The 17633-nt window shown below is 37.7% G+C and overlaps 1 protein-coding gene across 1 annotated transcript in view; it reads left to right on the forward strand.

Annotated features, from left to right (window-relative positions):
* The window catches only part of LOC123664924 (actin-binding LIM protein 2), an 85415-nt gene that overhangs the window by 43461 nt on the left and 24321 nt on the right, over positions 1–17633 (forward strand). The window lies entirely within an intron of this gene.

Raw genomic sequence — 17633 nt, forward strand, 5'->3', positions numbered from 1 at the left:
CGACTGGCGAGTGTCATGTTAGAACTGAGAATATATCCTGCTTGCACAGCTAAATATTACTGCTCTCAAGCAGTGCTGTGTTCCTGTGGTGAGAAAGCGACCAGAGTCCCTGGGCGGGGATTTGGGGTAGGGCCGGCAACGCACACTTGCGAAGAGGGATCGCAAGCTAGCTAATAAGCTGCGGCAATCGCTTACCATCAGGTGAGCTGTACACTTGTTTGCCGACCTAGTTACAAAAAAAAGAACTTGTCATTCGTCACGGCTAATATATTAGGTACTCCTAGAAAACATTACATGTAAGAGGTTAGGGTTAACTAAAGAGCAACTCAGTTTCAATGTATGAAAAACAACGTGAGATACTTTAGTACAGTGGTTTTTAACCTTTTAACGAACTGTTTGTCAAAATGAATGTTTCAATACGGACCGCCAACTATTTTTGAGGTAAAATCTGTACTTAGTTATAGCCTGGTGAGACTCGCTCACTCTGCACCTCGCTTTGGCGAAGCACTTCGAGTGTTTTCAGGGACACACAGGTTCTTAACCAGTCGTCCCCGGAACCACTGCTTTAGTATGAACAAAATAATTACATCGACAACGGATGAGTTGCTAGGTAACGGACCCTTGTCACACTCACAAATAAAAAAGCTGGTGACATTCTATTTTCAATATATTTATTTTGCCAAATAATCACTAGACGAATAATGAAAGCAATGGATAACTCATCAAGAAGACACTACGTAATAAGTAGATTGGCGCCAGTTTCGTTTAATTTTATTATAAAAGAAAGTTAAGGTAGCTAAAATATCAACCAATAAAATAAAAAATTACATCTTAACATTATCTACATTACTAACTTAGCCAGAGTATCAAGTGTTATCCAGCAACTTTAACCTTTGTACAGACTGTTAGATAATTACCGTGATTTATTTATGTAATAAAATATACTGCGTCAGGTTATTTATTTATTACAGTTATTAAATGAGATGAATTGCGATTAATCTTTGTCAAAATACATATCATTTTTTGTTATATAAAAACTTACTATGAAAAGTTTCGCATTAAAATTATAATTAATTACACTACAGCATTATTTTATATAAATTTTTGTAATAACGTAACAATTTTCTTTTTTTCAGGTATGTAGAAGTAGACTCACAGTCACACACACTAAGAGGAAACGTAAGTCTAACGAAAGCTTCGCGACTCGCTCGAAAGTTAAAGAAATAACAATTACTTCTTGATTGCTTTTGTAACACTTTCCTTTTTATGTGGCGAGTAATTTTACCGCGCGCAATTGAACTATTATTAGTGCTCATACGGCGGGCAATTACGCCGAGTTCGAGTCCGGGAGCCCGAATTACATGTTAAAAGTCGCGCAGTTAGATGTTATGGAAGAAAGTTCGACAGTTGTGTTCTATACTCTGTAGAGAGTTATTGTTTGCTGGAATTCGTTCCGCGAATACGAGCTCTCGTGACACGGTCTCGGGCGACGTGTTGGATGCTCGAGAAGAGAACGAGGTTTTACTATATTACGATCTGGATAAAACAATATTTTTAATAACTAAATGGATACTAGAGAGAATTAATGCTGTCCCTAGATATACCAATTAATACATATGAATGTAATCATGAATCGATAATAATTAGTTCAGCTGCTATATTCAGAAAAATCAAATTCAAAATTTTTTCACATCGAACTAGACAAGTTCTAACTACAATGGTTCGTAAGCAAGACGATCTCGCAACTTGATTTAATTTCTATTAAAAATGAACCTCTGTTCAGTATATATATTATTATACATCACGTTGTTATCACTTATCGTAGATTTTGTAATCATTTGAATGATAACAACGGGCAGAAAATTAAATATAGTTATTGATTTTGTTTCTTATCGAAAGTCAAGTAAAACGCGAAAGCAGCTCCGTGGCGAAATGTGAGCTAATCGAATTGTACTCGGTGCCGTTTCGTGGAAGGTGATTGATGGTTGTGTGCAGTCACTTCTCAAATAGTACAGCAACAGTAAAAATAAACGTTTCTCCCGCCGCGCCGAAAGAGATGAAAATTTACTTCATTGAAATAGGTTTGAAAAGCACCTTTGGATCGTAATTTTACAAATTGAAATTATATTTGTCCTAATTATTTCGTTATAGTTAAAAGTGACGTTACCGCCGATTCGGAATTCAGATTGTTGGAAATACGGATCTCAGGGTACAGGAAAAGTACGTCTTTACTATTCGACGATCAGATTTATCGTGTGATTACAATACTGTAAAGGAATGAACAATGACTGAGTGATTGATGACTTGAATGATTTGAATGTGTACAGGTGACTGAATCGAATTAGTGTTACCAACGTATCTGGTTTATGTAGGGCTCACAAAGGGACTGCAGTGAAAGGCGCGGGATGCTGAGCCGCTTCTGATTGCATCTTGCACGTGGCGGTACAGGCTTTCTATTTTTGGCAATGAGTTTGTTTAAGGACACTACTACACGACGTTATGACCTCGCTCTAATCCACGTATTAGGTCATTGTTAAATTAGTATTTTACATACTTATAAATATTCTCTAAATGTTTACCTTTAAGGTAAGTAAAGTTGAAAATTACATTTAAAGTACTTGCTTAAAGATTTCCTCACGATAAATGGTTAAGTTCAAAGTCACGTAGGTAAACGCTTCTCAGAATCTTCAATATAATAATAATTTTATGACCTTCAATTAATTTTATTTTCATTTCAATAGGTATGCAAATATCGCCTGTCACCTGTGTCATTAAACAGCTTATAAAATGTATTTGTTGGTGTAATGTCGCGTTAACATTGAAATTGCAATTAAATATTTTATTTTTTATTTTTACTTATTAGGTTAGCGAACGAGTTTATATACATTAACATAACCATTTCATTATACAATTTCAATCCTTAAAACGTTAAGACCGTGATAAACCGTTTACAAGCAAACACATGCATCTAGGATTAGTCTTAATACTTTTATATACAACAAAAAAGTTAAAAGCTAAACTGCTTACTAAGTCACTTTTATCTTACTGTAGGGGGCGCCACATTCATTAAAATGTGACACCATATAGCCTACAATCTTCGGACAATTAAGATGCTTCTAATGATACCTCATTGGCTAAATATGACAAGTAGTTTTGGAGATATGAGGAAACAGATGGAGAACATACTTTCATACCGAGACCGCTGAAATCATAACTCTCCTTTTTACGTTGCCGTAGTCTGGTGAAAATCAATCAAAAATGAAATAATGTGAACAATAAAGTTGAAAATTAAGCTTAAATAAATTGTAGTACAACAGTAGTGGTAGCAGCTAAGTAACATAAATCCTCGTCATACATTTACTTGATCGCTTGCAGAAGGGAGTGATTAGAAAACGAAAATGAGCATTTAATCGCGGCGAAGCAGTCGGCTCGTGAAAGCAATGTAATTTACTTATGTAGGACGCAAGGAACTACGTTCCGTGGACTCGTAGGTTTCCTCTTTTTGTTTTTATTGCTGCAAGACGTAAACATTTTGGACGAGAGCTTGAGTTACGACATCGATTTCCTTAAGGTTTCATTGTAAACTTAGTGCTTGATTTTATTTTAATTTTTTTTATACAATTACGTCGGCAAATAAGCGTACGGCTCAACTGATGGTAACCGTTATATTACTTTAGCTTAAAGACGCCTTGAACACCAAAAGCATCGCAAGCGCGTTGCTGTCCCTACCCCTGACCCTCCCCGGCTGCTCGCCACCTTTTTCACCACAGGAACACAACATTGCTTGAGAGCAGTATTATTTAGCTGTGATCTTCTGTAAGGTAAAAATAAGGTAGAGGTAGTAGAGGTACTTCCCCAGTCAATCAGCTGCTTCAGGTTTTTAGCAGGATATTTCCTGCTGTACCCTGACCTCAGTTATTCATTATGAACTTAGTGTTTTATGCCGTACTTGCCGGATCTGATAAGGTCTCTCATGTGCATTTCTCCTAAACACTAAAAACTTCATAATAAAACAATACACTATATCTTTCTTATTTTTCGAATTTCAGAGTACAGGTTAAATTTTAACATTTTTATAGAAAACATTTTCAGAATCAGAAATAATTTTAATCTAATTATTAACAAAAGACGGTGCACCGCACTTCTACTACCTACATAAACTTTGCTTAGTTAAATATGACGTGAACCGTGCTATTAGCGATTTTTCTTTATTACGATAGTGTACCAAGTTGGATAGACATAATATTTCATGTCTACACATGTACTTAAAATGTGCCTTAATAGTCATTCATTTAGTGTAATGGGGGCTTAATAATAAAATTCATGGAATAGTTAAAAACTTTTTTTAAATACGTTTTAATTGTGTCACCTGCGTTTATCTTTAACTGTAACACTGATATTATCAAGCAGCTAGAATCGGGTAAAACATTTGACCATTTATATAAAGCTTTCATAAGATAAGATCGTTATCATACGACAGCGCTGCAAAAACTAATCTATCTGTTTAATGTACTTATTAGTAAACCATTTAAGACCGGTTCTTTGTTACATAATATGTGAATATTTCCCGAGCTCACCAGCTTGTGACAGATCACCCGGTTGTTCAGCTTATCAGAAATATCCCAAACTACTTTTTATTGATGTGATTTATTAGCCCATATCGTCAGAAGTCGAAGAGCCAGTCCAGTTTTATGAATTAATTTTGGTAAACGCTTCTTGAAATTGCAAGTTACCGGTCCAAAATTAAACATGTCCCTGCGGTGATCTTCCCATACCTTTAACCGGTTGGAGCCGGTTTTCTTAAAGCAAAAAAGCTACTTACCATTACCAACACAAACAAAAGCCTTATAAATGATTTATAATATTGTCTGCGGTGTACGCTTTCGTTCACTTTCTTTTAATGATAGTTTTTTGTTTCGCGTATTAATAAGCCGTCGACTGATCATTTCTTTCGGTTGACGGGCCGTGCATCTTCTCATATAGTGTAATAGTATTACAGTAATACTTCTTCGCTCGTTGTCCTTGTAAATTTTCCAGTGATTTCTACACAGAGAAAGCTGGTCCAACTCTACTCGTTGATTATCTCGCTTCCTCTCGGCTTTTTCAAGTGCAAGTGCAGTATTTAAAAATTCTGACATAAAAAAAAGTAATTTCGAAGTCGTTACGACTTTTGGAATTGCAGTTAAGAAAAATTCTTATCCAATTTTACATTTCGAATGTAAGTGTCAGTGGATTAAAAATATATGCGCAGGTATTTTGGTGGAGAAATCAAGGAATGTCGCTCGCAGCCCGCGCGTTTCAATTATGTAACTAGGATATCTTTACTAGGAACTCGACACACGTGACAGGTCCAGCGATGAGTGTGTCACATGCGTGTAACAGTGGGGGCTTGGAATTCTTCTTATGATGCAAACTTTTCAAAGTTGCATTTATTTGAGCAATTAATTTGAGCTGCCAACAAAACAAAATATGCTTCTCGAAATGAACTATAGACATTACATCTTCTAACCGATTCCTCCATTGTTGATTGAGAGTAGCAGATGATCTAAACTGGCATCACGTTTGATGTTGCGATTTCCCTGCGAACGTAATTCAAACCGTGCGATGTGTTGTCTAGATAGCCGCGTCGAACTTCCGCTGCTCATAAATCCACCATCGGCCGTGCATTCCGTTACATTATTCAAGATCCAGATTGTCTGAAATGTATTTTATGGGCTTTATTTCTTAAACAAATAGACGTTATCTATCTGCTACGCCGCATTAAGTCGTGTTAGTCCGGAGCCGCCCACGACGCGAGCTGCGACCTATATACCGTTGGAATTGCCGTAATAGCTAATTGACCTCTGTCGCCTGCACCGCCTCACTTGAATTATAGGTCATGTACTTCGATAATTTCATTTATTGCTTCAATAGCAGGACTTTTCTAGCTTTCGATGAATTGAAATTGATGTGATTGTTGAGTTTTATTTTTGACCCGTCCAGTCATTGAACCTTGAACTGCAACTTATTAGATTAATACTTTTATTGTTTTGTGTCTAGTCGAAATATCACACCTTCCCCTTCATAGCTACTTAATAGTACCTAAGCAAAAATGATCCTCCTATTTTTGAATGTCATCTTTTCGTAATTAAACATTTTATCTGAATGAAACAAAAAAAACTTTAGGGTTTACATCATCCTTCCTTCCCACCCATCTCAGTCAGTACTATCAAGACATCGTTTGACCGTGTTCTAATCAATCCCGTCGTCTTAACGCCTCTTAATAGGTTCGAGTTTTTCATGCGTTACGGGATTAAGACGTCAGAGCGCTCCTAGTTCATTAGTGTCCGAACACTTTTTACCGTCTTTATGTCCTCGTCCGATCTCTTGTCGTTAGTGTAATGTATCGCGTATAAGAAAGGCGTCAAGTTTGCTCACAGCGATGACAACAGGCAACTAGTCAACAATAGACGCCGCGGTCCGATCTCCGCTGCGCCATCAATCACTCTGACATCTGGGTAATTTAGTGCCGTATATTTTATCATTTTAATATTTGACGTGTGTAAAATCTTTAGTTTTATTTGACGTGCTTATGAAGACGTTGGCTAGTGTTTTACTTATTGCTACATAAGTTTCATTACAGCGTATACAAATACTCGTAAATGTAATTGCGGAGGTTGAAGCTTTTCACATATTACTGGAAGTTACGGTTTTGTAGACTGTATTGGTGTACTTATTATAATTAATATGATATCATGGCTGTTTGTGATGATAAGAAAAATCATCTCGATAACTTTTTTTAGTTTGTCGTATTTGAATTTAATTTTGAAACTTGATAGAAAATTTCATTTTTCTGCAATCTCTTTAGTTCTTCTTCTTTCTTTCTTTCTTCTATCTTTCTTTATTATGATTCAGAACTGATTCAGAAGGTCCTAAAAACAAATAATTTAGGTTTATAGCTGTCGCTCTGATCCAGTTAGTGCTAGCCCTAAATGTGAAAGGTCGCATCATAGGCGTGGGTGTCGTAGAAAGCCATGTCTGTGATTGACATGACAATTTGTCGCAGGTTCCTCCGGCGCGATGAGCGATGGCTGAACTAAAGCCTTCGACACGCGCGACGTGACTTGCGGTCTCGCTAATGTTGTCTGAACATGTTCGGTAAATATAGACAGCGCTAGTGTTACATTCACGCCGTCGTGCGGAATGCGAACCATGCTGTTATGTGCGGGTTCCCTGCAGCCCCGCTGGTGTCCTGTATGTAAAACAAACGCATTCGCTTTTTTGAAGCTGTTGATATTACTTAAAAATGTTGTTTTATTCTCCTTTGGTACGATTAATAAAATAATTTTTCAATTACATTTAAAGCTTAGCTATTTATTAATTAGCTTAACCAAAGTTTGTGTTTAACTTTTGGAAAGTGTTAAGAAAATATTTTCTGTTCTTATTTCAGTAATGATATTCTCATCGTAGTGATGATTGACCTCGACATGGACTCTACGTGATCACTTTGAATGTTTTTTTAATGTACATATGGCAGCTATATGTTTGTGTATAGTCGGTTAGTGAAAGTATTACATTAGAGTAGGCGTTAATTAGGGTAATTTATTTGCCTTTGTTAATTGTGGTCGGACGGGCGGTTCACGACTCGCGAGCAATTACTGGTGTAGTCCATTACGAGCGGCCGCGCAGCTTACAATTAGCCCATATTGAATGCCACGCGCTTTCTATTGTACTTGGAGCACTAGATGTACAGGCCGGCGTTGAAGTGTGGACCCGAGTATCTTAGTGTCGCATGTCGATTAATGAAGTGAATCCTTTAGGTGAACAGGCGTTAAGACATGCCTTTGTACTGTAACGTAGCTATATCTCTCAATACTGACTGCTACAATAAAATCTGCACCGTCAATTAGTCAATATAAAATGAAAATACACTATTTAGGTACTCAAAAGAGGAGAGAAGGATTAATCCAGAATGACCACGCGTCAAGTTACTATAATGTCTATAATCGATTTGACTATTTCGCCATTGATGAAAAAGTTGAATATTTCGACACCAGTAATTTTAAAAGTGAACTTTACAATAGAGGCTTATAAAGGGAAAAACGTGATACCTTTGATTTTAATTAAGAAACTTATTTGAAATTTGGTATCTTTAATGGTTAATTTATTCATTGAATTTTCACAATTTTTATTATTACAAAAAAAACACACTTATTCAAGTTGCATTAAGAAAACCAACTTATCGAAAATTCGAGTTGGCGTAGTATAAATTGTTGGTGTCGATTTATATTAGATATACAAATTGCCGCATGATAAATTGTTAAAATCATTTACATTATGTTGTATTTCTGTTTCTGGTGTATTAAAAAAGTGTATTACTATTATTGAGTCGAAAGTTTTGATGAGTTGTTCGTCACATTCACCGACTTCCACGTTACTGTGTACGTAAGTAGTCTAAAGGGTTACATCTTAATCAGTTCAGCCTATTGCAGTCTACTGTTGGACATAGGTCTCCCCAAGTTTGCGCCACACGTCCCGATTTTTCGCAGTCCTCATCCAGCCTACACCGGCAATCTTACGTAGATCGGCGGTCCCACGGGCCAGAGGATGATTATCACCGCCTTTGCCAACACGTGGTCTCCACTCCAGGACACGTTTGATCTAACGGCCAACGGTCCTGCGACACAGGTGACCAGCTCACTTCCACTTCAATTTGCTGATTCTGTGGGCTATGTCGCTTACTTAAAACAAAAACGTGCCAATTTATAATAATAGATCTAGTTGTAAAGCATCCATGCGGCTGATCTGAGATCAGCGATAGTTAAGCGCTGGAGTTAACGGTATCGCGGCTAGCTGATAGTATCCACGTCTTATCTGATGCGGACGCTGACACTGATGCTACACTCGTACCCGCCGCCTGCGCTGAGGCTCATTAACAATACGTGTCCAAAGAGAAGTACTGGGAGAGTCTGTACGTTAGGTATTACATATCTCGAAGAAATATACCGTACTGTAATAATAATAATTGGATTGTACCTGTTGCGCTGGCGGTTGCGGGTTCGATCCCCGCACATGACAAACATTTGTATTGGCCATACAGGTGTTTGCCGTGGTCTGGGTGTTTGTGCAGTCCTTGTGGGTCTCCCCACCGTGCCTCGGAGAGCACGTTAAGCCGTCGGTCCCGGTTGTAATCATGTACACCTGATAGCGATCGTTACTCATAGTAGGGAATATATTCGCCAACCCGCATTGGAGCAGCGTGGTGGATTATGCTCTGATCCTTCTCCTACATGGGGAAAGAGGCCTATGCCCAGTAGTGGGATATTACAGGCTGAAGCGAATAATAATAATAATAATAATGATAAATACTCTTTATTGTACACCACAAAGAAACATTACAAAAAAAGTGATACATGCAAAGAAAGATGTACAAAGGCGGTCTTATCGCTAAGAGCGATTTCTTCCAGACAACCTTTGGGCGTAGGACATAGCGCAGAAGAAGAGAAGCGGTAGGGAAGTGTACAAATAGTTGATAAAGAATTGGCATATAGGTAACAAGAAATATGATATTAAAAGAAGTAAATATACATACATAAACACATACATATATACACAATATACATACACATATACAAATAATTATTACATATGAACAGATCATTTATGTTGAGTTCAGGAACGTGACATTTTATTTCTCTGCCAGATTAAGTTCGACAATATTTTGAACGAGCGTTTATATCGTCGTGAAATGTGTTGAAATAACCATGTTAATTAGGTTATGTCCCTGGAGTCGAATATTTTGTTGAATTTATGTCTCTTGTGACCGTCGTCGACGCCTAAACACCGACTGTCACGGTTCTATTCCTTCTCGAAGTGGATTTTTGTGCTTCTAAAAATATTTATTTTCGGTCTGGTTGTTTGTCCTTGTGGGTCTCCCCGCCGTGCCTCGGAGAGCACGTTAAGCTATCGGTCCCGGTTGTTATCATATACACGTGATAGGGATCGTTACTCGTAGTAGGGAATATATTCGCTAACCCGCAGTGAAGCAGTGTGGTGGATTAAGCTTCTATCCCTCTACATGGAGAAAGAGGCCTGTGAAAAAGCAGGCTGTTTTAAGCCTTGTTCTTAAAGAGTTATTAATAATCTGCATTTCAAATCGGCGATAGCTTCATAAGAACCATTATTAATTTATTAAAAAAAACAGTGGGTATTGTTGAAATTTTTGATCTTCATTTTGATTCTTTGAGTGACTATGAAGCTTCAAAAAGTTAAACCAAAACAACGACAAGTAAAGCTACGGTCTCGAGCTAGCGAGCAACGTCAGACATATCTGGGAGTGACCCGACGTTGGCACTCAATCAAGCGCCGCTTTCCACTTCACACTCATTTTTTTATCTCGCTTCTAAATCTGTTTCAGTTCATTCATGTCAAAAATTTATTGTAATCGATTTCATTTGACTGTGTTTTTTGAGTTTTATTTTAATTTTTATAGAGCGCTAAAATGTATATTGTATTTGGTCGTTGAACAGTGTAAAGTAACTTTCTACTATGAAAGCCATTTGTGTAAAATAATATTAGTTGTAAATTAATATCCCATAAAGATACTTGCGTCACCCGACGAATGATTCAAACGGAAATAGTATTTTAATATTAGATTGTTGGTTCAGCACTGAATGGAGTAGTTTCCGAGCTCGCCGGCTCCACCCGCTCTGTGACATTCTGAAGAATTTTAGATGAGTACAGCACGCTCTTGGGCACTTTGCTGTTAGGCTTGGCGGGGGTTGAGTGTTCCAGCCAGTTTTGTTAAAATATTCAATTTATCTATGTTACAACCGAAAATTCCATGACAACACTATAATTATATTTGAATATATTTTATTGTATAATATAAATGAATGAAGTTTTTGCCGTTACCTTTTTATTTAAAGGCTTTTGTTCTTGGAAATTTTGATAGAATGATTACATGATTCGTAGAAGTCTCATAAAAATAGTTATTTTGAAACTAAATATACTGTCGTATTTCTAATATTTCGAAAAGGGAAACACATAAAAGTGTAAATATCTTATAACATACACACTCGGTCGCCTAATCAACTTAATGCTTGTGTTATAGATAAGTGACAGCCGAATATTACACCAAAATATTATTTTTCGATATTTACATAAATAATGAGTAAATTACACATACATAAATAAATATAAATATGACACCCAGACTCAGGGAAGATTCGAACCCGCAATGCCTGGAGCAGAAAGCAAGGCCACTACAAACTGTGCCAACGGGCTAGTCGAGTATGTCTCGCTAGCGCGTAACGAAAGCTCGCGGCGCGCTGTCAATTACTGTATCTATTTATTTATTTATTGCCATAAATATATTATTACAGGTTTATTACCTAATGTGATAATGAATTGAAAAATAGTCTCGTGAACAAAATATTCGCAGTTAATGTCAAAATTTCGAGCTTCGCAAAATGAGTAAATATCCCGTTTATGAATAGTTTTAGTAATAGAAGGAACCATGCTAATCTAAAATCTTATATAAAATTGTTATTATTCAATTCGATAATAATATAGAATAATAATTATACATCAGCTATATGCCAGTGAAAGTCCCGTCAAAAACGGTCCTGCCATTTCAGAGATTAAAGAACAGACAGACAAAAATTATAAAAAATGTTATTTTGGTATATGTACCGTGTATACCTACATACATATGAATTTAGTAAAAAGCGGTTATTTTTTTAACCAACTTCAAAAAAAGAAGGAGGTTACTCAATTCGACCGTATATATATTTTATGTATGTTCGGGGATAACTCCGTCGTTTATGAACCGATTTTGATAATTCTTTTTTTGTTGTAAAGAAGATATCCCTGGTTAGGTACGATGATAAGGAAACCAGGATCTGATGATGGGATCCCAGAGAAATCGAGGGAAACTCTCGAAAATCCGAAATAACTTTTTACTGGGTGTACCGATTTTAATAATTTTTAATTTAATCGAAAGCCGATGTTTATCATGTGGTCACATTTAAATTTAATCGAGATCTGATTACAACTTTTGATGTTTGATGATGCGTATTTACTTGACTATTTTTTCGTCTACCCACGTTGTATTACTTGTCGATATAATTGAAGTCGGTTTTTCTTCGTTTGCCTGCAAACACAATTATTAATATTACAAACAGACACACCAATTTTATTTATTTGTATAGACTAGACGCAGATGTTCAAAGATAAGAATACGGTATTAATTTTATCACAGATAAATACGTGTCTTTGGGATATATCTAACATAACTTTCGATTTACTAAAATTGTTCATTCTTCCATGAAGTTTATATTTTATGTGACAAACGTATGAATGAGAGTTGTTCCGAAATATAGTCTACTGGTTGTGTACAACAATTTAAAATATTGATGATGCGTTGGCACAGTGGTCACCGCAACTGGCTCATGTGCTAGCTGTCGCGGGTTCAATTAATATGGGGAATATTTATCTATATCAGTATATAGTACCTAAGTATGTCAAACAGATGTTTGTCGGTCGGAGCGTATCTGATTAAATTATGTGTTTCTTGATGCCGTCGATTGTTAAACGTTTATGTTGTCAAAATCGATAACATCGCATGAGTCACTATCCAACTAAACCGCGATACTTTGGTACAATACAAGTAGTAATATATTATTATTGTGTATTATGCAGCGTATTATTATAATGCAAGCCACTAGTAATCGTAATCGCTTCATTATGTTAGCATGAGATCATAATGGCTCGTCCCGCGTCCATTGTGCGTCTAATTGCCGTCTTCGCGAACAGGAGATACCTCGCCTTACGTAACGATATCACAAGCCACGGTAATGGACAATGGATGACAATCCTTTAAATATTTCTGCCGTAAGTTTTACTTTACGAGTACGAGTATATAGGATTTGATTACGTGAGATGTGACATCGAGTGGTAATACTCGTAGCAGTCGTCATACTAGTACTGTATTGCAACAAAACACACTATAAGACTTTAATGAAAATATGGAAACCGAAAAAGAAATATTCTGGTGTACGTAAAGTCGGTTTTTAACCGACTTCCAAAAAAGGAGGAGGTTCTCAATTCGACTGTATTTTTTTTAATGTATGTATGTTATTTTAGAACTTTTTACTGGGTGTACCGATTTTGATAAATTTTAATTTAATCGAAAGCTGATGTTTATCATATGGTCACATATAAATTTTATCGAGATCTGATTACTACTTTTTGAGTAATCTTTGATAACGCGTAGTTACTTGACTATTTTTTCGTCGATCTACGTTGTATTACTCGTCGATGTAATTGAAGTCAGTTTTTTTTCGTTTGCGAGCAAACACAATTATATCACTAACGATCTTGTCAAGAAAGGAGTGTAAAAAATACTATCGAATTGAGAACCTCCTCCTTTTTAAAGGTGGTTAAAAATCAAGTTATTGCAATTAGTTAGAAACGTAATAATTATACTCACGTCTACATTTTATAGATAACAAAATATTTATTCAAATAAATATATCGCCTTAGCCTGTAATATCCACTACTGGGCATAGGCCTCTTTCCCCATGTAGGATAAGGATCAGAGCTTATCCACCACGCTGCTGCAATACGGGCTGGTGGATGATCGCAATAAATATCTGGTACAGTAAATATGCAGTACAATAAATAGCACTACATGGTATACGCTTTAGAGATACAAAGAATATGAATTCGATTTGGCAGAAGTTGAATATTCCTTTCGTAAAGGCCTACGACTGAGGCAGGAAAGTAAAAAGGTCGTGGCGCTGGCATCTCGTTAAGATTGCTACAGCGAGGCTCTCGATCGCGTTCCCGAGGGGCGCTCGTAACGTCGACACAATGCGCCCCGAGGGGCTCGTTGCGCTTTATTGCGAGGACGCGGACCGCCGAGTTGCGGGAACGCACCTATACCTTGAAGCTATATCGACATTACTTTCACTGCTCGCCTCCTGTCGGCCGCTACGAGCTGTCATCTTTCGGAATGACCACATCCCTTTCGATAGAAGTAGTAAAATTACTTAGCACAAAACAACTTTCATTACTTGGACGATAAAGCAGACTATAAAGTAATAATTTCTCTATAAATCGACCGTCCTGTCTGTAATGCGAACATAAAAGGGATCCCAGAGTTAAGCTTTGGTCCGCAGACGGAATGCACTATATATAGCGAGATGATTTGGCGATGCGCCAGCTGGAATTCCAGCGGCGCATTCTGCGGCACTGTGACTCCTGGCGGTGGCGGTAAAACTAGGAGACAACATTGTATCGTTGACACCGTTGTATCCATGTATATAAGTATCATCCATCTTCATGGTATATTTTGTCTTGGAAACTGATTTCTAATTCACTTTCATTCACATTTTAGTGTTTACAACAAATGTTATAAAAAAATAACCGTATCGTAAGTCGTAAAAGTTTATAGCGAGCAACACGGAACACAGATCGTAACATTCGACTCACGGCCATTAAACGTTATTAAATCATCGCGTCTCGTTCGGACCATCGCTCACGTCTCCGGAGTTCGGAGTTCGAGCAAAAACTTTAAACAAAAACCAGTCTCGTCCACCGTGACTCACTGATGTGCGCGACAGGTGATTTGACTACCATTTATTGTTGTTTACTCCTTCGACTTAACACATAATAAATGATCTCAACATTACGATTCTGTTACGAACACACTAATTGACATTCTGATCGCATTCTTGATTACACTCCGAGCGGCAAATATGTTAAATAGTGGTTCATTTGTAAGTTATTTGTTGTTCTATATAATTCAAATATAAATCACAAATTCAAACATATGTTATATTCGATAAACAATAATAGGATCTGTGATCCTCGCAAAAGAACACCGATTCCAACCAAAGATGATCCGTGAGGCTATTGAAATTAAAGAAACATTCAAATTTCAATAGAGAAGATGGCTGGCTATTACCACCTGCTTGGGGTCCCATTATTAATATAATTAAATCAAAAACCAAGCATAATATACCACAGATTAAAGACTAGCACAATCTGCGTAGATAGGACTAAATAAAATATTGATGTATGTCGGGTAGTTTCGAATAACTTTGTAACGTTCGGCCGTCTGACACCTCAGTCCTCCCGTGACCATGGTTGCTGTAAAGTATCCGAAACGACGGTTAAAAAGTTAATAAACCGCGATAAAATCTGAAAAAGTTGTTTCATTTAAATAAATCACAACTTTAATTAAAAGAATGATTAATGAGAACATCATCATCAAATGACGGAAATGGTTCATGATTGACATCCGGAAATGATATAGAATAGTAAACTTATCAATTCTCAAGTTATACCGTAGAGTATTTTGGTAATCGGAGTTCTGGATCGTTTGCTTTCCGCTGAAGCAACAAATAGGAGCGACACGGGCTCTGGTAATTATATCTCGCGCGAGCACTGACAGCTCTCTTAACTCGTTCGGCACCACACGCGTGTGACCTCTCCGACAGGTCAGGATTCAGCGAAACGTTGGGATCATCGGTAAAGTTTTCAGTTCAAAAGTAAAACTTGCCACCAGGCTAGCGCAGTGGTCACTGCTAATGGTTAACCTCGCTAATGATCGAAGGTTTGACTCCGCCGTTGTAAAAATGTTGGTATAGACCAAACAGATATTAGTCGTGCTCTGAGTCGTTGGTTTGTTTTGTGTGTTTCCGGATCTCAAACAAAAGTTCCTCATTTTACTAAAAATCTCAAAACTCGCGAAGGAATGCTCTGTATCGAAAGGGTTAAAAAAGAAAAATGCGATGTTGTGATATCAGATATTCATGTTCAATAAAAGACGAGAATTCTTCTCTGTTATATCATTCGCATTTTTCTGTTATCCGGTTAAGAAAACGAGGATACAATTTAGATAAGACGTGTCATACTTTCGATATCTTGTGCCGATGTCGGGGGACCTGTCAGGTGACAAGTAAAAACTTAAACTAAATTGCTTAGCTTTATAAACAACATCATAGCTATTTTTGGAGACTTCGATTTAATCAAAACGAATAAAATTATCATAAATATGTCATATCGCTTACCCTAAAGTTTCGAGATAACGGTGACATATATTTATATGTTAACTGCCAATTCGAGTATCTTTTACAATTTTCCGACTTTTTTTTATATCACTAGGTCGACAAACAAGCGTGAGCCGTACCTGATGGTAAGAAATTACCGTAGCTTAAAGACACCTGCAACACCAGAAGCATCGCAAGCGCGTTGCCGACGCAATCCCCAATCCCCCCCCCCCCAGGAGCTCTGGTCACCTTACTCACTAACGGGAACACAATACTGCTTGAAAACAGTATTATTTAGCTGTGATCTTCTGTAAGGTCGAGGTACTACCCCAGTCGGGCTGCTCCATAATTTGAGCAGGAAATTCCTGCTGTGCCCTACCTCAGTAAGAAATTCCTGCTGTGCCCTATCTCAGTAAACGACTGTCCTTAAAAAGTTAATAAACATTCCACAGCTGAGCAAAATCTTATTGTGCGTATAGAAAAAATCGAGTGTGCTTTAGATCACACGACTCAAGTGAAACTTCTTTAGTTGCCCGTCCAGTAATAAACGAAACGAAACTCTCTTTCTATCTTCACTAACTTATATCTCTCTCAACTTCCGTTTACCTCGCCCGATCGCACTTTTCGTAACGCTCTCGTCACGCGTTTAACAGCTTACTCTTACTCCCCAAGTCAAGCGTGCGTAAAGTTTTACTTCAAAAGCTAAGTTGGCTACCAGGTGACCGTGATGAGAACCGAGAATAGAAAATAATAATGTAATAAACGCTAATATCTTCTCCGATTGGGATCGAACCTGTCCACCTTTAGGAAATTTAACATCTGAACGGTTATCTTGTTTTCATATACTTGATGCGACTCAGGGTGTATGCGATTCTTGATGTATGGTATGGTATGGTGTGGTTAACACGGGCTGGTTTCCGCAACTCGACGACTTTGCGCCTATTTTGCGTGTGTGGGAGTGATTCGGTTCACTCTTGCCACCCAAGCTCCTCCAGAAACTTTAGAAGCTTTTTTGGCTTCTTGAAGATCTCCGGAAGTGTCTTCAGGGTGCCAAGATGTTGTGCCCGGGATTCTTGATGTAACGACATTTACAGATACTCGTAGATATGGGAGGGAAATTATATGTTTTATGACGGCAATATCGGCTGCACTCCTTTCAATATTTCCGTTACAGAATAAATAAACGCTTCACACTCAACGGCCCCCGGTAGGATGTTCTCCTTTGTCGGGGGTCCGGAAACACACACAATACACAAGCACAAACGCCCAGACCACGACAAACATCTATGGCCGATACAAATGTCTGTCGTGAGCGGGAATCGAATCTGCGACAAGCGCAACAGCCAGTGCTATGACCACTGCGCCAACGCGTCGTCGAGAAGAAAGCAGATCTCAAGATTTTCGAAATAATATTAGAAGGGAACGTATATTGCGTACCTAGTAGTCAATATATTCTGGTCAGCGGCGAGTTAATCAAAGGTTCAGCTAATGAAAGTCACGTCCGCAAGTACGAGGCGGCTGATCGCGCGCTCGTGAGCGGCGGTGTGCTCGCGACTGGACTGATCGCCTTCATTGTCCGACTACCACTACATTACT

This window comes from Melitaea cinxia, chromosome 23 (assembly GCF_905220565.1).
Source record: "Melitaea cinxia chromosome 23, ilMelCinx1.1, whole genome shotgun sequence".
NCBI lineage: Eukaryota > Metazoa > Arthropoda > Insecta > Lepidoptera > Nymphalidae > Melitaea > Melitaea cinxia.